The 20,522-nt window shown below is 44.5% G+C and overlaps 1 long non-coding RNA gene across 2 annotated transcripts in view; it reads left to right on the plus strand.

Moving 5' to 3' along the window:
- LOC311631428 overlaps window positions 1–13,486 on the plus strand; it is a 37,648-nt gene extending 24,162 nt beyond the window's left edge. For both annotated transcript variants that reach the window (XR_014796577.1, XR_014796578.1), the window contains exons 2-3: window positions 6,001–6,169; window positions 10,265–13,486. This is a non-coding gene — a long non-coding RNA (uncharacterized lncRNA). The remainder of the gene's footprint in view (window positions 1–6,000; window positions 6,170–10,264) is intronic.
- The last annotated feature ends 7,036 nt before the right edge of the window (window positions 13,487–20,522 follow it).

Raw genomic sequence — 20,522 nt, forward strand, 5'->3', positions numbered from 1 at the left:
AAAACAAAACAACAAAAAAAAAACAAACCCTAACAAAACACTCCCTCTCCACTCACCCTTTTTGTACTTTGGGGCTTAGGGCTGTTTTCAGAAGGCTTCTGAAGCTTGACCTCTGAACATGATAAAAGTATTTGTGTTATTTGGTCAGAGCTTCTCAAGTAACTTCCTGTGTTTCTGCTCTGAAAGACTATTTCACAAAAGAAGCTGAAAGTTCTCTGTGGACGTGGGCATTCTCATGGTGGAGGGCCTAAAATAAAGTGGTCCTTCATTGTGTATCCAATCACAATGACTAACCGTATCTCATGACTCCACTCTGAATCCAGTACTCAATGCATAGTTCATGAATCATATTCATCAACCACGGCCATCATAAATATTCATCTAATGTCTGTCCTCATTAGGTGGTTATTAACATGTCAAAGATATTTGTGGAGAAAATGAAAGTGATAAATTCTATCTACATTTCTTCTTACTTGAAAGGCTAATTTATTTTTAGAGTAGTCTGATAAAAATCCCTTAATAAGAGAAAGATTCCTTTAGCAACAGTCTTCTGTTTTCAAGCTAATAATCTTTTTTCTTTCTTTCTTTCTTTCTTTCTTTCTTTCTTTCTTTCTTTCTTTCTTTCTTTCTTTCTTTCTTTCTCTCTTCCTTTCTCTCTCTCTTTCTTTCTCTCTTTCTTTCTTTCTTTCTTTCTTTCTTTCTTTCTTTCTTTCTTTCTTTCTTTCTTTCTTTCTTTCTCCCCCCCCCCGCCCCCCCCCCTGCAAAAAGCTTTATTGTTTTATTCGGCCCAGTGCTTGGGAGAGGGCTTCAGGGAGGTTAAAAGAATGGCAAGTAGTTTCGGGGAGAGGCTGAGGGGAAAGCCAGACATCAGAGAGATGCAGAGGGGCCTCCCAAGGGCCTCTGGGCTCCAAAGGCTCCTACTCATGCTTGAGGGTGAGCCTTTCGAATAAATACTCACCCAGACCAGTCTTGGGGGTCAGTCAGCCTGCGGAAGTTTCACCTCCTCACCCCGGAAGTGGTTCTGCAGGAAGTCACAGAGCTGAGGGTCTGCGGGTGGAACCAGGGTCTGCAGTCCAGGAGGGCCTGGTTCAGGCTCCTCTCCAAGGCCAGGGCGGCTTCCACGTGCCCTGAGTTTTGTCCACTCCTCTTGGGGAGGCTTCAGCACGTCCTGGAGAGAAGGTGGCCACCACGCTGGTTTTGCAACTTTAAGAGATGCTCAGCGCCCTTGAGCTTCTTCTCTGACAACTCATAGAAGAAGTAGCACACACCTTGAGAGCCACATCATCCTGGTCGAATAGAAGCCTCGAAAGAGGTAGGTGTGGGAGGCCACAGATGCAGGTTGGCCAGGTGGTTGACCGCAGCCTCCACCTGACAAATTTGGGAGGTCATGGTTGTTGGACAATAAGGAGTTAAGATAGAAAAGAAACCAGGTGTTGGCTGGTCTCAGAGGTGGTTCTGAAGGTGGTGACTGAATAAGACGCAGGAGAGTTTCTGGAGGCTGGAAGAAGGGGTGTTCCTGGGTCTGTTTCTTCCAAACACTGTTGAAGTAAGAAACAGATCTGGGACTACTGAGTGCACTGCCTCAAGCTACTAATCTTATGCAAAAAAAGTTTGTTAACGTTTTGCTTGTTGAATGGACTTTTGCCAAATGATGGACTATGTAACTAGTCTGATTCAGAGAAGGATAATATAAAGCACAGCTCTTAAAGGGTTGAATTAACTAATAGTACTTGGAATTGTTTTTCGAATGGAAAGAGATGGCAGTGATTCATTCTCACCCTTACCTGGTCTCCCCGGTGATCAATAACCCATCCTGAGATTGCTGCATGGACTTGGTACATAGTCTGTGAGTAGAACAGACCAGGGATTGGCAACCTTTCTTTAAAGAACAAAGCTATAAATATTTTAGGCTTTGCTATTTAACTCTGATGTTGTAGCACTAAAGCAGCCGTAAATAATATGTAAATGAATATATGTGTCTGTGTTCCAAAAAAAAACACAAAGAACTTTATTTGAAAAAACAGGTAGTAAACTGGATCTGACTGACAGGCCCTAACTTGCACACCTTTGAGGGTGTGGCTATAATTAGCATATTCCCTCCTATGAACAGAACAAACTCAAGAGGGTGTCAGACTGGCTCTCCAGTTACAGTGGGTGGGTATAAGCCAAGAAGTAAATCCTAAGAAGTCAATGGGTGTTGGTGTTCTATATGAGCAAGCAGGTCCATTATGATAGGAAAAGTCATGAGAACGCACTAATAGAAAAAGAGTGGTAATATCAATGGCTAATGTTTGCAGAGGACTTGCTATGCAACTTGTGTTAAATACTTAACATGTAATCTTTATCATCCGTGAGTTCATGATCGTACTAAAGTAACATTTATCGGTGACTTTTAGAGGATGCTAAGGAATCAAGTCATTCTTTGGAAACTGGAAAATAAAGGTTATGAAGCATTTAGTCAGTATTTTCATAAAGGAAAGGCTGGGTAAATGTTTGAGACAGTACTGAGAAGTCTTTCTGAAGGCCCATTAGCAGGTCCCACAGGGCTGAGTGCTTGATGCCCTTTGAGATCATCAGTTCAATCACATCTTTGTACTGTTTTTTTCTCTCCCTGTAATTTCTTACTCCTCATGTTTTCTGGGATTCCCAAATAAACGACCATGTGCAAACATCTATCTCAGTCTCTACTTTGTGGAGAATCCAGGCTAGGATAGCATTTCTAGTTCAAATTCTTGAAAGAGAATCTAACCCCACTTGGCATATAGATTTGGTTGTTTGGTTTTGATTCCACTACTGGTCCAATCTCCCTGGAAGACTGTCCCTTCCAGAGGTGTAATGGGAATTCTTCAAGCAGAAGAGGCAGATGGATTAACATGTCCAGTCTGGAGCCTTGCCACTAACTGAGTGACCTGCGGCAGCACCTGGGAGCTTGTTAGAAATGGGGAATCTCGGTCCCCGGTCAGACCTACTGAATATAAATCTGCTTTTTAACAAGATTCCCTTGGTGGTTTGCCCGTACATTAAAGTTTAAAAACTGTACTCTAGAGGGAGTGATAATTATCCAGCTCAGGGATATTTTTGGAAGACATAAGATGTGGAAGACAATGGTCAATGGGGAGCAGTTACAGGGGAAGGGGAACACGTACTATTATATGGGTGCTTAGAAGGAAGTGAAAGGAAGTGAATCTATGTGAACACACTTTAAATCCATAATAGGAAAAACACTCTGGACCTAAGTTGTTCTTTTCCCCCCCCCCTGAACAGGTTTTATTACCCACAGAAGGGATGGGGCTCAGTCCTTCTTGCCAACTGCCTTCCTCATGACTGCAAGAACATCACTCAGCTCCTCTCTTCCTCTTGGCATGGATGTGTGTCCCCACCCTTTTCTTGATGAATTTCAGGCCCTCTTGTTCTTAGAGACCTTGAGCAGCTCCATGGTGTGATGCGCATGGAGGACAAAGCCACACACCTCTCGGATCATGTCCTGCATGAACTTGGCATGCTTACTGAGGTGCCCATGGCAACCGCTGGGCCTCAGCTTGCTCACATTGTTGGTTACCTGTGGCCCTACTTGAGATCATGGCCATGGCGTAGCCCAGAGCTATGGCTGCTACTCCTAAATGGCTGTTGTGGTAGAAGGACCTATTATACCCTATAGCATAAACTTCAAGAAAATGTTCAAGTGTGAAGATAAACAAAACAAAACAAAACAAAAAAACTAAATAAACAGAAAACAATGTCTACATGTCATTGTAGACACAAGAGCAGGTTCTTCTTCTTTTTTTTTAAAAAAAATATATTTTATTGATTTTTTACAGAGAGGAAGGGAGAGAGATAAAGAGCTAGAAACGTCAATGAGAGAGAAACATCGACCAGCTGCCTCTTGCACACCTCCCACTGGGGATGTGCCTGCAACCAAGGTACATGCCCTTGACCGGAATCAAACCCCGGACCTTTCAGTCCACAGACCAACGCTCTACCACTGAGTCAAACAGGTTTCTGCATGAGCAGGTTCTTATTGAGGAACTGTTAAGTATGGAATCCAAGGTTTGTGTTGGGGTGGTGCGTGGGCAGAACCAGTCTTGGTGATCCACCACTTTGCTTCACCATTTGCCTCTCAAATTTCTTGCATTGTTCCCCTTCAGTTCACCAGCCCCTCTTCCATGTAAAAACTCAGTTACAGGCCTCATATACTGGTAAATGTTTTAACAATTGGCTATTCAGAAAAAAAGAAATAAACCTCAAGTTTATAGCATTTGTTCTTTCTGTAATATAAATGCTCCCACCATAGCTGGTGGTAAGCTGCCTCGTGGCATTACTGAACACAGAGTTGGGAGGTGGTCCATAAGTGGCTCCAGCTGGCCACTGGAAATCCGTGGGAGAAAGAGCAAGAAGGAAAGTGAAAGGTCAAAAGGACACGGACACCAGAGAGTGAGAAGGAAGTGGATGAAGACATGGAGTTAACTTTCATTGCTGTGATTCAGGAGCATAGCTACCTACTTCAGGTCCAAAAATTTGCCTCATCTCCTTGGCTCTGTGCTGCAGTTCTGGCCATTGTGTCCCATCTATGTCTCAGCTTCAGCTTTATTGAGAACTTGATGTTGTAGCTTCAAAAGAACCAGAAACTCAACAGGAGAAAAGGTGGTAGGACAGCCAGAGGAACTCATGCTCTGTATTTACTGAAGCATCTCCCATAAACAGTGTCCAGGCTCTGGAATGCTCACACCCACTCTTCATGGGCCTGCCACACCCCGTGCTCCCTGCCTGAGTGGAGTCTAACGACTCCCACTCAGCTTCCCCAGGTGTACACACCCTGCTTCTCTGGCCAGAGTTCAAGCCCTCACCTGGTTTCCTTGGACAGCATCCAAGAGTTACATACCTGACTTTCCTGGGAGATTTCCAGCTGGCACAGAACTTCTTTCCCTTGGGGAGAGGAGCAGATAATGCATACAGATATCTAATGCTGCAGGCACTGGTGGACAGCTGAGACCTGTCCCCTGCCCACGAGCACTGCCTGGGGAGCTCACTGGTGGTTTCTTAAAGGCATAAACCAGGGGCACTATCCCTTCTGGGCACCTCCCAAGTTGCAGAACCATTGCTTTCTGTTTGTTGCAGCTCTGGATCAGCTGTATCACCCCCTCTCCACCTTAATCGACAGATCACACTCCTGAATTTCCCATAATAGCCTCCTTTGCTTACCTTTTACTTTTTCTTAGAAAGCATCCAGTGCTAGACAGACAGCCCGAATGAATGCTTCTTAACCTGCCTAAAAAGTAATTTTTTGGAACCTTATCTTTGGTGATGTTTTTCAGGAAAGAAACATTCTCACCAGTTAAAAGTCTTCACTTTTGCAGTCCTCATATCTGTTTGGAATGTAACAGCTTGTTTAATTCTTTCCCCAGATGAATGGACCGTCATCTTTAGATTTATGATTTGCTTTTTATTTCTTCTAAAATAGAAGCAGAAGGAGTGAAAGTTCCCTTATCTCTGTCTGTCAGAGCCGAGGCCCCTTGTCTGAGGGTTCCTTCTTTCCCAGCCACCCAAAGCAGCCACTAGTTGGGTTTATTACTTTTATTTCTCATTCTCTCTCCAGGAGGTTTTCTCCTCTGAGCACATAAACACACCACTACCCTTTCTCATAAAGCCAAGGCCAGCTGACGCAGTTCACACTGACAGAAGCACTCCAGGTGGCTCAGCTAAGTCACCACAGCTTTTGTGTCTTCTTCCCAGATTGGCCAAGGCACTGGGGCCATGGGTCAGCGTGTCCTTCCTGCCAGCTGGAGACCTTACTCCGCCCTTGGAGTGTTCCATCCAGAGTGAAGCCAGAGATCTTCAGATTAAAAAAAAAAAATGCCTTTAATTCAAGCCCAAGTTATGCAGGAAGGAATCCCAGCTTCTGCTCTCAAGCCTTGGTCAGAGAGGCCGACCAAGCTGGAGCGTCCTTGACCTTGCTTCTTTCTCCCAAATGCCCAGTTCACTTATGTTCAATGTTTCCTCTAGCCTCCATGGCGGGTTTCATTCTTTGAGGCCTCTGATGAGTCGGGAAGGCTGCCAATCTGAACACAAAAATGGAAGTGCCTGAGGGGAGAGACGCTTCTTCAATCGCGATTGTCACAGAGACGAACATCATCAAATGGCTCTGAGAGAAGAGATGAAAAGGCTTAACCTTGTAAGCAGTTCTGAGATTAGACTGTCTAAGCCAGCGATCCCCAACCGGTGGTCCGTGGACCACAGGTGGTCTGTGAGATGTGAAAGATTGGCGACCACTGGTCTGAGCAACTAGGCAGGAGCCATCACAGAGAAAACCCTGCAGTGGGATTGCTAGCACTATGATCAGGGTTTCAGGGAACTGTCAGAGAAGGTCAATGGGAATGGGTACTAATGAGTCAAAGACTCAAACCCAGGAGCGGGTAAGACCCTAGCAACTAAAGTCACACAGAGGTGGCAGGCTATGTGATTGTAGCATCCCCTGGGGACAGGTATTGGGCCACAGGATCAGATTCGCTAACCCCTGCTCGTGAGCAGATGATCAGCTATTAAACTAAAATTTGGACTGTGAATACACCCAGAAGAATTCTTAGTGCATGCACTCAAACATGTTAGCTCTCCCCATCTTTTATTAAAGCCCTTCTTCGGATTGAGGGTTAACCTAGATGTGGACAGAAAATGCATAAGATCAATTTTACCTGAGCCTTGGAGAGTGTAAGTGCTCAGAAAATGGTTTATTGATTGAAACGTAATACTAGTAGGGATCATCCCCTGTCATGAGGGTTACGGCCATGATCTTTTAAGAGGGAGGGATAGTGAAAAAATGTTCAGAATGTCCCACAACTACAGATGGATTGTCCCTCTGCTGGAATGGGGCTTTATCTGTTTATTTCAAAATGGTGCAATGTGGAGCGATAAGACCTATAGCACCAAGCATTAACATGTCTTGAAATCAAGGTAAGTGTGTCCGACATGGGCATTAACATTTATCTTGGATCAGGAAAGTAGCCTTTCCCTCACCCTCCCTTCTTCCAAAAATATCTTTCCAAGACATTCTCCATTGTTTTGCTCGGTGCAGTTAGGTCTTACTCCGTTTGCCTTATAAGGAATTACAGGGATTCAAGAGCTGTCGCCATAGGAAGTTTCCCCTACTGTTCTGCCTGAATTGCCTTCTGCTTAATTTTAGTGCATTAATGCCCGTAAACGCAGGGAGGGCTCTATGGAGCCAAAGGCCCAGTCGCCTGGGAACAATGAGTCACTCCAAGAACAGTGCGTTGGGCTGGAAGGCAAAGGCCAGTGCGGAGGGGTGGAAGCTGGGGGGTGCGTGGGATACTGAGAACAGATCAAAGCGATCTCTCTTCTCTCTCCATTACTCCCACTAGGGGGTGCCCAGCATCCCAGAATAATCTCTGTTACTAGGAAGTTGGGGTTGGAGGGGGCTGACTAATAGAAGGGTAGGGGCTGACTCAAGGTTCCTCCATCTGTGCCCTTTGAGAAGAGATGGGGAGCGGGATGGGAGGAAAGGAAGGTAGGGGTTTCGCTTTAGTCAGTACACACACGCTTCTTAAGCATTTGGGGATTCTCAGGCCATGAAATCCACTGACTGGTCTTGAAGCCAGTGACTAGAAAAGTCCTCCTGGGCCCAGCAGAGGTGGTAGCAAATTTTGCCCCTCGGGGTCAGGAAGTTGTGGGGATAAGAAATGGGCACGGCTGAGGGGTTGGAGGTCAGGGATGCAATAAAGATCAAGGGTGTGGGGAGATGCTGAGATAGAGCGGGTCACAGGTGTGCATCATGGCCAGGGAGAGGTAAGCTTAGTTTGAGGGTCTCGAAACATCTAGGCCTTCAGAATGGCCACAGCAACACTTTTGGTTATGAGTAGTTTTGTGGAAAGAACATGGAACTTGTACCTTGACTGGCAAGAGTTCAAATTTCAGCTCAAGCATTCAGGAGCCATATGACCTTGGGAATTTAGGCAAGCTATTCAATCTCTTTGACTCTCAATTCTCTCATCTTCAAAAGGAGACTAGAGTTATTGGAGAATTTAAAAGACAGTGTTTATAAAGCACTAAATAAATCTCTTCTTCCTTTCCCTTTTTCCTATTTGTAAATGATTGAGGGCGAAGGAAGGAGATGAATCCACTATAGTGTCCTTTTATCCCCAAGACCTCAGACACCAAGACAGACTGCAGTCCTGGGATGAGAGGCTCCTCCTTGTGTCCAGGGCTTTCTGCACTGCAGAGCTTCAGGGAATGCGCAGGGCATGCTGGGAAAGCCCTGGCCCCTCTGACCCTTTGGGCCCACCCTCATACTTTGCAGGCCTTTGGACCGTACTTTAGAAACCAGCCCCCGAATAAACCTTTAGAGGTCGCCTTCTGGTCCTGAGGCTTTCCGTAGAGGAGCAGGAACTTGTTTTGCCCACAGAGGGCCAATGCCTGGTTGGAATTCAGGTGTGGTGCTATCCCACGTCACCAGTTAATCCATGCTAATGTGGCAATGACTCACAATTCTCTGCAGCACAGTTTTCCAAAGTATGGGCCACAGGCCACGTGCACCAAATCAGCAGGTGAGCTTGATAAAAATGCAAATTCCTGGCCCCCTGACGCACCTCAAAGTTTAAATGCAATGACTCACAAAGTTACCAGCCCCGGAATACACTCTGAAAACAGAATGCTGTAGGTTTCCAGAGCAGTCTGTAGTGGGGGAACGTTGGGGCCCTTGAGCAACTTCCTGGAGCTTCGGAAATCATCCCCTGCAGGTGTTTCTGACCCTGCCTATTTATAGAGCCAACTTCCCCGGGAACATCTTAAATGTTGTTGGAATCATCGCCGCAAATGTCACAGGAGACCACTTCTGTGGGTCCCCGATGAGACAGAGTGTTTTGGAAAGGTCGGTTTGATTCACTCTTGAGCACAGTAATAACCTGGCTTTCTGTCAAGGCAGTGGGGGTTGGGGGAGTGGGGGAATTTTGGTTCTTATTTCTGGGGATCGCTCAGTCTAGAGAGAGGTGGGCTCTGGACTCGAACAGGCTCCACAGGCTTCCTCTAGACACCAGGGGCTGCATGAGCTGGCTTTTCGGAAGGAGCATGTGACTGAGGATCACTCTCTAGAGACAAACCTTTCAGACTTAGACACACAATGGTGGCAGCAGCTCCCATAGCCCTTGGAATAAGAAAGTTCACTCTGGCTTCTGGAAGGTAGGGGCCTCTTCACTGTAGAACTACAAGGGTGTCAAAGACATACTGGGGGCTGCAGAAAGAATTTACAATGAAGACTCACATCAGTACCCCCCAAAAATGAGGATAAAAATGCTACAGAGAAGATAGTTGTTGTTACCTTAATTCTTTTCTGTGGGAGATAAATATCCTATATTATAAAGAGGTTTTATGCAAATTGACCCTCACACCCTCACAAGATGGCTGTCTACAACTAGGTTAGCAGGGGGGTTAGTGAGGGACAAACAAATGACTGAACAAGCAGGCTGCTTGGTGCGACCAGGCCAATAGGGGGACTAGAGAGGGGTGGCCAAGTGACTGAACAGCAGGCTGCGTGGGGTGACCACATCAGCAAGGGGGTTAGTGAGGGGAGACCAAACAACTGAACAGCAGGCTGCATGGGGCAACCAGGCCAGCAGGAGGGTACAGTTGGGGGTGACCAGGGTGGCAGGGAGGGGCAGTAAGAGGTGACCAGGCCAGCAGTTAGGGGCGACCAGGCTGGTTTGTGTGTGTGTGTGTGTGTGTGTGCGCGCGTGTGCAATTGGGGGGCAGTTAGGCTGGCAGGGGGAACAGTTAGGGATGACCAGGCCAGTGGGGGAGGCAGTTAGAAATAACTAGGTCGGCAGGGAGGGGCAGTTGGGGGTGACCTGGCCAGCAGGCAGGTAAATGATTAGGAGCCAGTGGTCCAGGATTGTGAGAGGGATGTCTGACAGCCTGGGATTGGGCCTAAACCAGTAGTTGAACCTCCCCTGAGGAGTCCTGGATTGGAGAGCGTGCAGGCTGGGCTGAGTGGACCCCTCCCCGCCATGAACAAATTTTGTGCACCAGGCCTCTAGTCAATAAAACAAAAACAAAGCAGGTCATTGTTTAGCAAATGTCACTCTCCTAACTGGCCTGCTGGTTGACTCCAGGAAGTCAAGGGTGGGGCCATGGGGAGCTGGTTTCAGCCTCCTCCCTTTGAGGGGGGCTGCCTCCCTACATGGGGACCTGTTGTCAAGAGCTGCCCTCCCCAAAGCATCATGTGCATCCGTCCCAATCTATCCTTTCCCGTTTTGTTTTTCAGGAACAAGGGGATTCAGCTGACTCAACTTGGTGGTGGCTCCCGTCCCTACGTTACTGTTCCATTCCTAAGGCTCCACCCTCCTGGGCTCAGTGGGAGCAGACAGGAGCACAGGAGGCTAACACGGCCAAGTTCACAGTCACAGAGCTGCCCCCCTCCACTGGGCCAGAGGCAAAGAAAAATCCCAACCTCTGCCTTGTAATCATCTGGTTTTATTGAACCTGGACAGGAAGTGAATTCCAAAGGCAGGAAATGACCCAGAGACCATAACAACATGTGAAAAGCCAGGCCGGTGCTTCCGCCACTTTGTTTCAGACTATTCTCATCTGTGTCCCGGGAAGCCGAGCCCATTACCAGATGGAGATCTGTTTGCAGCCGCCTCTTGGCATCGGCCCCTCCCGGCTGGTGACATTTGCACGTTTCAGAAGGCAAACCTGCGCCCACATCTTCCAGCTTCCGGGGAGGTGCAGCCCCGGGAAAGTCCTTGGGTCTCTGGCTGACGGCCCCCGCCATCTGACCCGCTTCGTCTGCTGCTGGCCTCCAGCCTGGAACACTAGCACGCCGTGTCTGTTCTTGAAGATTTTCGGCATCTGAAATCAAAAGGCCCCGTGTTGCCAAAAAAGGCAGGCTCCCTCGCCTGCTTCTCAATCCCTTCTCACCAGGCTTTCCTAACCCGATGAGTCAGGAAGGAAAAAAAAAAAAAAAAGTGTCTGAAGATCTGGGGGTGGCCCCGTGTCTCTTCTTGCTTCTAAAAATGTCCTCCCGTTTTCCCAATGTGTGTCATGGTTAGGGATGCGGTTTGTACTGTTTCTCTGGTTCTGCCTCTGTCAGCTCTCGCTGGGAGAGACCCTTCATTGACCACGCGTGACATCAGCTCTGCAAAAGCACGAGGCCCTCTGATGAGGAATCAGTCACTCACTGTTGCAAAGAAGTTCTGACTTCACTTCTATCCTCAGGAGCAAGGCAAGAAAAAACTCCTACCTCTTCTCTCACAAGGAACCCTCATTCAGGAGAAGAGGGAGGAGTTTTTCCTTGCCTTGCTCCTGGGGATAGAAGTGAAGTCAGACTTGCTTTGTTCTGGCCCCTGTATTTTCCTAGGCCTTTAATTTTTTCCTAAACACCAAGAATTAGCCTTTCCAGAAGGCTGTGTGCCAGCCGGATTCTAAACACAGCGATGGAGGTGGCTTCTGGGATACCTGCTCCAAACAGGTATCCTGCAGAGAGCTCCCCTCCCCCAGGTAATCAGAAAGTAGGAAGTAGCTATAGTTGAATGAATAACGCGCCTAACTCCTTCAACACTTTCAAATGTTACACAGATTAAAACGTAAAGGATCCGCTATGTCTGTTGACATCTGGTTCACAGAAAAGCTTCAGCAAGAACGAAGTGGGAAGTTCCACAGGCTGGGGAAATGGGGACAGCGGTGGAGGGCTGCCATCAGATGCCTGTCCCTGTGCGCAAAACCCCTCTAGGCCATGTCTACAGTGATGTTCTGTTCACTAGGAGAGGGGTTTCAAGAAGCGTGTTATGCCCAGCTGTGGTGGTGGCTCAGTGGTTGAGTGTGCACCTATGAACCAGGAAGTTTGATTCCCCATCAGGTCTGTGCCTGGGTTATGGGGTGTGCAGGAGGCAGCCAATCGATGATTTTCTCTCATCATTGATGTTTCTATCTCTCCCTCTTTCTTCCTCTCTCTGAAATCAATAAAAACATTATTTAAAAAAAATGCTCTGATAAGCTTGGATTTCTCCATGGAAAGGGAATATAGTCCTCATTATAAGACAGCAAGTCGATATCAAAGGCAGGTTGTATCCACTGTGGGTAGCTGGCAGTAGATAGAAGATAAAAGAAGCTAAGAGATTTTCATAAAAAGGGAGGAGAGAGAGAGTGAGCGAGGAAGCCTTTTTTGTTGTTGCTGGGAAGAGACAGTCTTGCAGAAGATATGAGAGATATATGTGTCTGTCTCTCCCCTTTGCTCTGCCTACGGAAAACGAGCCAGGAAAAAGCTAGAAACAGGAGTCAGAGGGAGGCTGTCTTCCCAACTGTTGACAGCAGCCAAACAGGATAAGTAGTTCATATTTTGAAGATCTTGACAACAGTAATAATGAAGAGAAGGTACTGACCCAGATGAAAGAAATAGGCTTTTAATTTTGATCTATGCTTAAGCCCCAGTGTGCTCCTATCAGAGCCACTTACATTATCCAAGGGACTTTTGACTACAATGACAGAAATTTAGGGTAAATGAAATCATACAATTTAATAGAAAAATCAGGATTAGATTAAGGTGTGATTGAGAATGATTAAAAATTAGTGAGCGAGGTACAAAATCATACATATTTTTGTTCTGCTCCCAGTCTTGATCTAACTGTTAGAAAATGAACAAAGTTGAAAATGGTTTTCTTATTTAAATATACAACAGAGCCAAAGATTTTGTTATGCTCTCTAGAGGAACATATTTGGGATGACCTGGCCTTTAGGGGTCTTCCAGTCTTCGATAACCACCATAGACAAAAAACAGAGGAGGGAAGAACACTGCTTCTTGAGTGTTAGCCACTTAAATAGATGCTTATCATTTTGCAAATGAGGGAGCAGAATAAAAAATTTAAAAAGAGCCAAAACAGGTTTGGCTCAGTGGATAGAGCATCGATCCGCCTGCGGACTGAAGGGTCTCAGGTTTGATTCCAGTCAAGGGCCTGTACCTTGGTTGCAGGCACATCTCCAGTAGGGGGTGTGCAAGAGGCAGTTGATCGATGATTCTCTCTCATCGATGTTTCTCTCTATCCCTCTCTCTTCCTCTCTGTAAAAAAATCAATAAAATATGTTTAAAAAATATAAAAAAAGAATAGAACTATGAATCCTCAACTATCATCCAGGTACCCAGGACATTACAGCAAACTCCCAAGGGCGCTGTGGCATATGTTAAAATGTCAAGGAGTACATGGTAATACTTGACATCTGTTGGATGCCAAGCAAATGAACTACCAGGTCAAGATGATTCATCGTTTCAGCGTTAGATTGCTCTCCATTCCTTTCAAAGATGTCTTCTCTTTGAGAAGTGGGGTTTTCAGCTGTCGTTATCAAACGCAAGTACCAACTGAAAATCAGTGTGGAGCAAGCTGTGCAGGTGGTGGTGTCTACACAGTTTCCAAGATTTGAGATGATGTTCAGATTACAGACCCTTTTATAAGCAACTGTGGTTAAGAATAAAATTAAATTATTTTTCTTTTGATTTATGTATATTGGTTTTTGTTTTTTTTTTCAAAAGCTAAGTTATTAGGACCTAACTGTTGCATACATATTTCTATTAGGTATTTCTTTTGGCCTAGGGGCTCTGTGAAAAAAAATGAATAAAGGTAAGCAAAATCTTTAACAATTTCAGAGTCTTCATTGTCAATGTTAAAATTGTGCATTTCTTCCATGGTCATAATTTTTGTCTTCTTGATGTTCAAATGCAGTCCTGCTTTGGTACTTTCTTCTTCCACTTCCATCAGAAATCGTTTCAAATCATTGCCACTTTCTGCCAGTGAGGTGGTATCATCTGCATATCTTAAGTTATTGATATTTTCCAACAATTCACTCCTTCTTCCTCTGAGTCCAAGCTCAGTTTTTGTATATGTTCTGCATCCAGATTAAGCAAACGGGGACAGCATGCCCCTGCCTGACACCTCTGCCTATAGAAAACCATTCTGTCTCTCCACAGTGGCTTCCTGTCCACAAAACAGGTTATGTCCCAGGACAAAGCAAGTGCTGAGGCATGCCCATGTTTTTCAGAGCCACCCATGGCTTTTCTCGGCCCATGCAGTTAAAGGTTTTACTGAACTTATAAAACACAGACTAACCTTGTGAAATTCTCTGGGGTACTCCAGTAACCTGTGAATGGTCACAATTAAATACGATTGTGCCTCTTTTTCTGAATCCAGCTTGAACAGCCAGCATTTCTTGCTTCATAGAATGCAGAGGGTTGTACCACCATGAGCATCACTTTCCTGGCGTGGGAAATTAGAGCAATGGTCCTGTAGGGACTGTACTCCTGGACCAGGGAGCCCAGGTATTTGGTCAAACATTATTATATCGGATGTTTATGTTAAAAAAAAATTTTTTTTTGGATGAGGTTAACATTGAAATCAGTAGGCTTTGAGTAAAGCAGATTACCTCTATAAGGTGGATAGGCCTTATCCAACCAGTTGACTGTCTTAATAGACTAAAGACTGAACTCCCCTGAGCAAGAGGAATTCTGCCAGCAGACGACCTACCAATGCAATAAAATTACATTTCTAGGAAAATGTTCATATACTTAAATATTTTGGAAATGTTAACTGGTTATAAGTATTGATATTTCTATGTTCTTCCTTTCATATTTAGTTTGTGTGGTTGGTAATAGTTTGTGGCATACACAGAATAGCACTGATCTCATATACATACATACGTGCATACTAATTTTTATTCACATTATACTTATTAATCTTTTATTTTGAACTAGTTTTAAATTTTCTAAAAAGTTGCAAAATTGGTACAGAGCTTTCCCTCACCCAACTTCCCCAATTTTTATATCTAAGTAACCATAGTACAATTTTCAAAATAAAGACATTTAACGTTAGTACAAAACTATTAATTAAACTACAAAACTTATTCAAATTTAACCAGATATATTTTAAATAGCAAAGGCACAAATGTAGGATGCGCAACTTTAATAAATACTGAGCCAGAAAATGTTTGCAGAATAAATTACAGCCATTGCTTTATTTTGTTTGCAGGTCAGCGAGTGGAGAACCAGAAAAGATGAACAGTAAGTGTGGATTCTCCTGTAGAATAATATGCAAACCACAAACCTCAGTTAAAAACATCTCACTCTTGGAGTGTTAAACACACAATATAATACATAGATGAGGTATTATAGAATTGTACATGTGAAATCTATATAATTTTATTAACAAATGTCACCCCAATAAATTCAATAAAAAAGAAAAACATCTTACACATGGGATCATGCCAATACCACACCTCCTAAGCTTGTCTATCATTACTGCCAGAAGTAAATTCTTTTGTATCTAGAGAGATTAGCCACCTAGTGACAGAATGCATAGAGAGCGGGTGTTTGAATGGGAATCCATGTTATACCCTTGGGGCCAAGTTGCCATTTGCCATCTCCTCTATGAAGTCTTTTATGACCTTTCACAGAGAGTGAGCTCTTTTTGGGCTTCTACTATAATGACTTTGCAGATTTCTGTCATGGCACCTGTAACACTAAATTGCTGTAATTTGTGTGTGTTCTCTCTAAATTGTGAGCTACTCGTGGGCACAACTCTGTCTTATTAACCCCGCTATCTCAGTGCCTGGCATTAATTGATGCCTTCGGCACAGCAGGCATGCAGCAATGGTGGAGGAAGGAATGAATCAATAGACTGAACACACAATAAAATCACATGGACATTTCCCCCTCTTAACTTGCTCCTGTTGAGAAAAGAGCCCGCACCTTGAAATTCTCCCAGCCAAGAAGACAATGCAGCATGTATATTAAAAAAGGGAAAGCATGCATGGGCCTCTGTTTGAGAAACAGATAGGCTTTGAATTCCAGGTGTGGCTTCAAAGCTGAATGAAGAATGCTACTTTCACAAATAGCACAAGTGTGTGGGTGCCGACTCACGCTATTCAGTAGATTCATTGTACTCCTCAGGTAATTTTATCCATCTAGTAAAGTCTGCTTTCTGCTTAGGCTGATGGATTATTATTAGTTATTATTATTCTTCAGCTTTTCTACAGGAAATGTTTTCAAAATGTTATGTTCTTCATTCTTTTTTTCTTTCTGATGGAAGGAAGAGTTTGAGCTAAACGGATGACATATATGGGGAGCACAACTCAAATGCTCCCCATGTTCCTCATTCTTTGTCTCCCTGCCCCCTCATTCTTAATGACCTATGAAGGTGATAGGTAATGAAAGGGGCTTGATCTAGTCTTACACAGAGCTGGCACTCAATACATTTTTACTTCCCATATATATATTTATTAATTTCTTTATTGATTAAGGTATCACATATTTGTCCTCAACCCCCCATTCCAGTCCCCCACCCTTCCCCACTCATGCCTTTACCCCCTATTGTCCTTAACCACTGGTTAGGCTCATATGTGTGCACATAAGTCCTTTGGTTGATCTCTCCCTTTTATCCCCTCCCTCCCTTTGAGGTCCACCAGTCTGACCCATGACTCCTTATCTCTGGGTCTGTTCTTGTTCATTCAGTCTGTGTTGTTTACCATTTCCCCTAGATGAGTGAGATCATGTCCTACTGGAAATATACTTATAAGAATAAAAAATGAGACAAGCAACAATCCTTATGCTGAAAGACATATGAATTAGTCTGTAGTAAGCTTCTTTCTGGGCCACCAGTTCTTTTGAGACCCAATGCCAATGAACAGTTCCTTATGTGTACATGTCAGCCATGATATTTCAGTTCTGGATGGTGGGCAAATGGTGGTAACGCAATACATTTTTGTTGACTGATTTAACACTGAATTCAGCTGGGGACAGGCCAGTGCACACTTGGGGGAAGAATGCCTCACCCTCTTTTACCTGGAGGAGGTGTGGGGAGTGAGGGCGGAGAGTAGGTGGGGCAGGAGTAAACGATTGGAAAGGGAAGGAAGTGGGAATTCTCAGAGGGGAGTGGGGCACCTTTTGAGCCTCTGATCCGCTTCAGCCATCCTCAGGGCACTCTGGGATTAGAGGCTCGTCATGTTTATTTGCCCTGTGAAGCAGTAAGTGCTTTGGGATCAGAGCTGCTGTTTCTTAGGAACAAACTGCTTTTATGAGGCTGGTAGTCCATGTTCAGCATTCTACCTACGCTTTTTATATCACCTGATTATAAAGCTGGGGGAAATAAGATACCACGAGGAGTTAATGGGAATTCAGATCTTAGCCTTGGTCTCTGATGTGAACTAAAAGCTGAATGATGAGACAGTCTCATAGGTATTGCCATTATAGTAGGGTGACAAGTGGAAAGGACTGTTGATCCTAAGGGTCCCTAGTGGCAAGGATAGACTGAATATTCAGTTGAAAAATGGAGAAGGGAAGAGATTTACCTCCTATTTCCGGGAAACCTCACCACCTCCTAGAAGCCCTGCTCAGTGGTCTGCTCTGGTTCTGTCAACTGAGAGGTGAGAAGGGCTTTGGGTTGGGGTTGGTGGCTTTAAAATGAATAATGTATCAGGTCCCTGGTAAGCACTCAGAAAATCCTGCCTCTTGCTTTTTTCTCTTTTTTTCCCCCCCTTCACATATTTGTGCACTTCGGTTTTATTGGGCAATGACCACAATTATTTGTCTGAAACACAACTTGGAAAAGGGGAAAGTTGAGAAGGTAAAACGCAAAGCTTTCCCCAGCTGTCGGGTTGGCCGGGAGAAGTGTGGAAATGCTCAGAGAAAAGTGCTGCTGGGAACTGGAACACCTTCTTCCTCCTGGGCCTGGCAGGAAGGCCATCGGGGATGGAAAAGGACCTGCCTGCAGCTCTCAGCAACACACCAAAGCAGACTTCTCTCATCTTGAGTAAAAGCTCAGGTCCAGGTCTCAGAGAGTATGATGAGAATTAAATGATATAATGTTTGCAAAAGCAACCCACTCAGAGCCTTCTCCGTAAGCCTTTCTTGATATCCCCCCCCCCAGCTTTAAAAATCAGGTGATAAAACACAAGAAAAAGGCCCTACAGGGAGCCACTTATGCCAGGCCTCACATCACCCAACCATACTTAATTCCAGGTGAGGTGCTGTTCAGGCCTTTAGGCTTAGGTGGTAAGAGAGTACCACCGAGCAAGGGTGATCTCCCACCTGGACGCTGAGATCCTGGAATGGGAGGGAACCCTTAATAATCACTTAGTTCAGTTTCTCAAGCAAAACATAAACCCTTTCCATGTCACTCCTGACAGATAATAATAGCTAATGTTTACTGTGTGTAGGTCAGTTATTGTCTTAAGACCATTTAATCCTTCCCAATCCCATGGGCAAATACAGTTACCATCACATACCTCCCATAAACGGAGACAGAGTGGACTTGCTCTCTGAGGCCACAGGAATCATAAGTGGCACAGTCAAGATCTGAATCCAGGAAGTTTGACAGAGCAAGAGCTTTTTTTAAAATATATTTTATTGATTTTTACACAGAGAGGAAGAGAGAGGGATAGAGAGTTAGAAATGTCAATGAGAGAGATACATCGACCAGCTGCCTCCTGCACATCCCCCATTGGGGATGTGCCTGCAACCAAGGTACGTGCCCTTGACCTGAATCGAACCTGGGACCCTTCAGTCCGCAGGCCAACGCTCTAGCCACTGAGCCAAACCGGCTTCGGCCAGAGCAAGAGCTTTCAACCCCGGTGCTATGCCATACCACCTCTGCAGTTAGCCAGCATTTTAGGTGGACACTTCTGGGGATAGGCCCTCAATCCACTGTGAGCTGGACAGTGAGCCTAAAGTTGTCTTCTGTAATTTCAAGCCATTTTTATAACTGCCAGTTCAGGCCCAATCCCTACATGATCAGGTCTATGACAGCAGTTGGACATCCCCCAAGGGGTCCAAGATTGGAGAGGGTGCAGGCCAGGCTGAGGGACACCCCCTCCAGTGCACGAATTTCATGCACAGGGTCTCTAGTAAAGAAAATAAAAATTCTTGATAACCAAGGAGAAAATAAATATTAACAGCCAAAAATCTATTAGGTTTTGTTGCTGTTTTAAAAATCTATGACTCACTAACCAACCAAATAAAACCCATGGCCAACCAAAACACCTAGTCGTCTGTCACACGTCTTCCATTAAGCCAGATTTTGTCTTAACATGCAAATGAAAATGCAAATGCATTTTATATTTATCTCTTATAAACTCTATTTTGTTTGTTTGGGTTCTTCGGTCCCACAGAAACGTTTAAATGTAGATTCTGCTGTCTAACGTGCTAGCATTTCAGCTTTGTGGACTATGTGCTTTTGATAACAGGGTTTTCTAAAACTTTATTCTATCATTTTGTACAGAAAATATAAATCCATAGAATTGCATTTGCAAATGCATCGTCAGAATCCCAGTAAGTTTCATCTGTGGGGTTTCTCAACGCACTGGTACAGTAATTCTAAAAAAAGAAAAAAGAAAAAAAAAAAAAGAAAGCATACCATTTATATATTTTTAAAATTTATTTAGGGAACCCAGGCTGACTCTGAGTGGTCACTTCCTAATTCCTAAGTGCTCACAATTCATCATCTAAATACTCCATTCTAGAACTTTCCTGGAAATCTTGCCCATCTGTTACTTCAGCCTTCCCACTGCAGAGGAAGTAGCTATGTGTAGACACACTAGCCCTGAATAATATGTAATGGGGCTGAAGGAATGATCCCGTGGGTATTACACTGTGTTATTCTTTCTACTTCAGGGGATCAGCTTCCTGTCAACACACAGGAAACTGGAAAGCCGCCGTCTAATAATGTAGCCACTGACAGGAAGATTGTTGTGGAGAGTGCTCCTCTAGATGACTCGATTGAATAATGTTGGTGAGGAATGACTGCAGCTTCTTTTATTTATGACTTTGGATCCACTACAAGGCCGCCTGCCTTCCCATAGCAGATGTGCTGCTCAGTGCTGCAGATGAATTCTCCTTTTGTTAAGTCCAGCTCTGCCTAGAATGTACGACAACGGGACTTTACGTTTTAAGGCCATCTTGTGGCGAGATGTATTATCAAGTCAAGAATTCTTCAGGGACTTAACTGTTTGGGTTTTTAAAACCAGCATAGCGTAAATTAAAGCAAGGCAAAATTATACTGTGCATATTTTTTACTTTGAGGAAAGTAGCTCAACATTATTTTCTGTGACTGTCACCCTGAGGACATAGAATTGAGACCAGCTTGGGGTAGCCAGGCAGCCACATTTATTTATTTTATTAATACTAATATTTATTATATTTATAAATTATTATATTATAAATATTATAATATTTATATTTATAAATATTTTATTAATATTTATTTTATTAATAAAACTAGCACCTCCACCCTCAGCCACATTCTCATCTCACAGTTTTCCGGAGCGCTCCTGATGGAAGACTGCTTCGTTTGACTCCCCTGATGGATACTTGTCTCATTTCGCAACTGTCTCAATCAATAACTCAAACAGAAACCTATGGACTCATCTCTGAGAGTCCTCCTGTCACTCAGGCGGCAAGGCCTCAGTCACACAACTGTGTCCTCTCTTTTGCTCCGGAGCTGAATGGCAGCCATCAGCCTGTTCTCTGTATGGATGGGTCTGTTTCT

The sequence above is a fragment of the Pipistrellus hanaki genome (genome assembly GCF_964339955.1).
Source record: "Pipistrellus hanaki genome assembly, chromosome: 12".
Lineage (NCBI taxonomy): Eukaryota > Metazoa > Chordata > Mammalia > Chiroptera > Vespertilionidae > Pipistrellus > Pipistrellus hanaki.